This window comes from Lepisosteus oculatus, chromosome 23, assembly GCF_040954835.1.
Source record: "Lepisosteus oculatus isolate fLepOcu1 chromosome 23, fLepOcu1.hap2, whole genome shotgun sequence".
Classification (NCBI taxonomy): domain Eukaryota; kingdom Metazoa; phylum Chordata; class Actinopteri; order Semionotiformes; family Lepisosteidae; genus Lepisosteus; species Lepisosteus oculatus.
The window spans coordinates 15832879-15838286 of NC_090718.1; the positions used below are offsets into that span (position 1 = coordinate 15832879).

The window sequence follows — 5408 nt, forward strand, 5'->3', positions numbered from 1 at the left end:
GTTTTGATTTTTAAAATTCTATTATTTTCCTTTCTCGATGAGTTTTTCACAGAGACCAGAAAGGCAAAACTTCCCCCGAGCAAGACCGAAATCCAGAGTGGAGCTGTCACCCAGGAGGAGCTCTGTCTCTGAGCTGTGTTAGAGGATCACCACAGGTTTGAATGGACCTGCATATGAACTTCAACCAACTTGCAGAGATACAGCGTTGGCACTGTTACGGTCTGATGAGTCCCATGTTTGATTATTTTTAATACAGGTAATGCCAGCTTCTTCTGAGAACAGCTATTATTCCAGAGATCTACAGTGAGAGACAAGGCTGGATCTGAGACTACCTGGGAGTGTTTTTGAAGTCAAGACAACTGCTCCATTTGGAACTCATCTGATTGCAGAGATCTTCATTTTTCAGCATGACAATGAGGCTAGAGATCCAGCAGAGATGCCTTCAGAGGCATGTTGCAGACTAACTCTGAACTTGTGCTGGACCTGTGGACCTGTGGACCTGGGGTCTTGTGGTTCTGTGGTTCTGTGGATCTGTGGTCCTGGAGACCTACAAATCTGTGGTCCACATGAGCTGCAGTACCCAGCACGGCAGAGCTACTGCAGACAGACTGGTCCGTCCAGTGGTGTGGGCTCTGGGGATGCCATCAGGACCAGTGACAGGACCCAGCCTGATCTTGTGTGTGTCCATAGTTACTGTCCCAGTACATGTTCCTCTGGGTTCCGAAGTCTCTGGCTATTGTCTCCAGGATCGGTTACTCATCCATGGAGATCTGCGGGCCTAAAAAGAGCTTGCAGCCTGTTTCCCCAAGGAGCTGTGTGTCCTCACAGCTGCGAGACAGCACTGCAGTGTGAGTGTGCGATCAGGTCTCCAGGGCAGGTGCCCCACACACACTCCGGCATCGTTATGAGGACGTGAATTAGCTGCTGCCTTCAGAGAAGGGGACTCCCATGATGTCCTCACAGCTTGCATTATGAGGTAAAGTCGTATTACAGGCTGCCGGGTCTTATCATGAAGCCCGGGACAGAACAGAACCTGGTGTCAGCAAGAAATCCAGGACAGTGCATTGGTGAACATGCTGCTTTGCAGTGCTGGGGCCCTGGGCTTAATTCCTTGTGTGCTACAGTCCCATACTGCCCCTCTGCTCTGTACCCAATACCCCAAAGTGCTCCCTGGCCAAGCCCAGACACTATTCTACTTAATGCAGCTGGGGGTCTTTTTTGAAGTAGAGGGCTTTAGAGTATTCATTTTTTTAAGCAATAAACTCCAACACTCAAGTATCACTCCCATCTGGAATCAGTATGAGGCTTGTCTGAAAGATAAAAAGATATAAATTGTTTCTGGCAACTCAAATATTCACTCTGGGATCAATTACATAATGGGTAAGGCTGCAGTGGGGGCTTTGGGTAGGTTGGGGCAGTGTTATAAGCAGACTTTGCACCAATACAGCACTCTTCCTCTCTCACACACACATACTTACTGCATTTGTAAAATGTACACAATGCAAATTGAGACTTTACCTTCCCTCTTCCACAGTTCTTACTGCTAAATCTGACCACTATCACCTCTCTCCTTGTCTCTCAGCTCTGAGCACTGGCCCACACTGCCTCTCTCCCTCAGCTCTGACCACTGGCCCACACTGCCTCTCTCTCTCAGCTCTGACCACTGGCCCACACTGCCTCTCTCTCTCTCAGCTCTGACCACTGGCCCACACTGCCTCTCTCTCTCAGCTCTGACCACTGGCCCACACTGCCTCTCTCTCTCAGCTCTGACCACTGGCCCACACTGCCTCTCTCCCTCAGCTCTGACCACTGGCCCACACTGCCTCTCTCTCTCAGCTCTGACCACTGGCCCACACTGCCTCTCTCCCTCAGCTCTGACCACTTGCCCACACTGCCTCTCTCTCAGCTCTGACCACTGGCCCACACTGCCTCTCTCTCTCTCAGCTCTGACCACTGGCCCACACTGCCTCTCTCTCTCAGCTCTGACCACTGGCCCACACTGCCTCTCTCCCTCAGCTCTGACCACTTGCCCACACTGCCTCTCTCTCAGCTCTGACCACTGGCCCACACTGCCTCTCTCTCTCTCAGCTCTGACCACTGGCCCACACTGCCTCTCTCTCTCAGCTCTGACCACTGGCCCACACTGCCTCTCTCTCTCTCAGCTCTGACCACTGGCCCACACTGCCTCTTCCCAGTCCCTCAGCTCTAAACTGAGTTCTCGCTCTGCCTGTACTTTTTCTTTCTGTGTCTTTTTCACAGGCTGCTGCTGTTCCTTCCAGATGGAGGCTCCTCCAGCTGGGCCTGTGATGTGGGCAGCAGTGAGTATTTCTGGCAGGGTCAATAAAGCAGTGCAGCTACACCCTGCTCCACATGCAGGAGATCTCCCCTCCCAGAGCTGTTTCTTTATGAAGGGGTACCCCCACGTTGCCCGTGGCCCAGCTCCACACTTTTACCTGTGACTGGGCATGAACCCCAACATCCCGCCTCACAGAAGCCAACAGCCACAGGTGTGTGCCCTCAAACACAATCACACTTACACACTCACTAACACACACCCTCAGACACAATCACACTAACACACACATTCACTAACACACACACTCACTCTCACACTTACACACACACTCGCAAACATGCACACACTAACACACACACATTCACACACGCACACTCAGACACTCGCACACTCGTACACATGTGCACACTCACTCGCACACTCGCACACCCAGCACTGTGACCCGTGGCACAGGCCTGCAGGCTGCAGCCTGGCGCAGGAGAGACAGCGGAAGGGTGAGTTCTGGTGTCCAGGCCGGGCCCCCAGAGGGACTCGTGCAGCCTGGTCCCCGGCTCCAGGGCCACGTGATAGGAGTAACAGAGCTGGGCCAGCGCGGCGTCCCAGCGCCGCCCTGGTGCTCCTGCTCGCTCAGAAGACACTCTCGAGGGTACTCATGAAAAATAAGAGTCAAAAGCCATTTTATTTTTTTTTCTTGAGAAAGTCAGGGGGAGGGGCGCTCATTTTAACGTGCCCGGTGCAGATCAACACAAGTTGTGTTGTTGTGCGTCTCTCCCCCAGGTTTGAAGTGCAGGAGCTCACCAGCTGCGCCACAACCACATGGAATACAGAGCTTTGCTGCCACCTAGCGCCCAGCCTGGCGAACTGCGAGCCTCGCTGGTGACCCGTTCACGCCGCCTGTCTGCGCCTCGTCACTGCCCGAGAGTCCCGACCTAAAGAAATCTGTTCTCTTCCTGTCCAGGGAATGCGTGTTCCCACCCCCAGGTGAGGTTTTTTTTAAGTTTAATTTTAATATGAAACGTTCTGTAACTGTATCGTTAACTAAAACAGTTGACTTGTAGACAAATATATGCTCGTTGCAGGAACGCGGACGCAGCTGTGTAAACGTCCTCACGCTCAGAGAAGCGGTAAGTTTGATCTTACAGACACCATCGAGAAATCTTAATCGAGTGCCAACAACTCTTCTTATGCTTTCATTCACGCGTGTTTATATCACGTGCGGTGCTGTATCATCCAGCAGCCATATCACCCTGCAACTCACAACTGGCAACCCACTGAAGCTAAGCAGGTGTGAGCCTGGTCAGTACCTGGATGGGAGACCTCCTGGGAAAAACTAAGGTTGCTGCTGGAAGAGGTGTTAGTGGGGCCAGCAGGGGGCGCTCACCCTGTGGTCCACGTGGGTCCTAATGCCCCAGTATAGTGATGGGCACACTATACTGTAAACAGGTGCCGTCCTTTGGATGAGACGTAAAACCGAGGTCCTGACTCTCTGTGGTCATTAAAAATCCGAGGGCGTTTCTCGAAAAGAGAAGGGGTGTAACCCCGGTGTCCTGGCCAAATTTCCAATTGGCCCTTACCAATCATGGCCTCCTAATAACCCCCATCTATGAATTGGCTACATTACTCTGCTCTCCTCCCCACTGAGAGCTGATGTGAGGTGGGGCTGCACACTGGTGGTGGAGGGGATCCCCATTACCTGTAAAGCGCTTTGAGTGGAGTGTCCAGAAAAGCGCTATATAAGTGTAAGCAATTATATAATTATATAATTATCAGTTACCCTGAGCCTGTGTCTGATGGAGACGGCAGCCCGTGGATGTGACGGGCGCGTCGCTCATTGAGGACGCTGCGCCGTGCTGGGGGGCTCTGGGGGCGCGGGCGGCCGGCGCTGTTAATTGAAAGAGTGATTATTACGCGCTTAGAAGTTCATTACTGTTCGCAGCAGCGTCCCACGGCGCCCCAATTAGCACTCAGCTGCGCGAGAAAGGCACTGCAGAAACAACAGATAATTAATCATGATCAGAGCGAGTCCTCGCCCCCCACACGAGCACGCCACAGCTTCTGCTCCCCAGAATCCCCCGGGACTCGGGCAGCCATGTTTCCTGCGGTCCTGTGGGGCAGACAGCGCTGAAACCCTGTGCGGCCGTGGTGGTGCGTGGGAAGGCGCTGCGGTGGGTGCAGGGACGCCCTCACGATGCAAGAGGCTTCTCTGGGAAGCAGACGCGTGTCTACGCGCCCCTCACACACACTTCGGCTGCGGGTCCTGGTGCGCCTCTTGTGTTTCAGAGAGATGCCCGAGCTCCTGAATGAGCTTCGGGGGGGCCTTGTGCAATCCTAAACCTTAGGTCAAAGGTCAAACCCAGTCAAAGTTTCTGTTGTCACGCAGTGTGACTGCGCGACTTCGGGTCTGTAGCATGAGCAGCTCCCGCAGACAACGAGAGCGATTGTGACCTTTCTGGGACCTATGACCTTTTGCCCTGATCAATCTGTAAACGTGTCTTCTGGAGCTGCTGTGTTTCTTTTCCGAGCCGGTGACGGTTAGCTTGTCTGTTGCGAAAGCCACGTGGGTCCTGGCTGGGAGGGAGCCTTGTGCTTACTGGCCACTGCTGCGCTCCTGTGCTGCGTTGAGCTCGGTGTGTGTCGCTGCGCTGCGGAGCTGCTGTGTTTTGTGGGTGTCAGGAAGGCGCACTGTGTGTGTTTGGGGTTGACTGCTCAGTTACTGATCTGGCAGCAGCGTATTCCTGTCACCACGGAAACCATTAGTTGCCAGGCAACCAGCCCATCATCTGTAGCGGAGTCTGAGAGTCGCATCTAATTACGGGATCGCAACAGCTCTCTGTGAATCCAGCAGCACTGTCTGCCTTGGGGGGCCAGCGAGGGAGGGTGAGACCAAAATAAATGAAAATGTTAGAGAGGGAGGTTGAGGAGAGACAGAGGGCGCAGAGATTACTACAGGGCGAAGATGAAAAGCAAGGGAGATGTCGGTGTGTAATGCGCTGCTCATCTCTAGTCCATTCAGCCTGGCCCACTCATTTCTGGGATAGAAAGCAGAATCTCAGCCTCCTCATGTAAACCTGACCCTGTGTCGCAGACATCTGCAGCTCTCTGTGTAAAGTGC

The 5408-nt window shown here is 53.3% G+C and overlaps 1 long non-coding RNA gene across 1 annotated transcript; it reads left to right on the top strand.

The window, feature by feature from the left end:
* The first annotated feature begins 263 nt into the window (after window positions 1-263).
* Window positions 264-3272, top strand: LOC107075637 (uncharacterized). Its single transcript, XR_001477153.2, has 3 exons — window positions 264-976; window positions 2260-2318; window positions 3074-3272. It is a non-coding gene; the product is annotated as an uncharacterized lncRNA (long non-coding RNA).
* Window positions 3273-5408: the final 2136 nt, after the last annotated feature.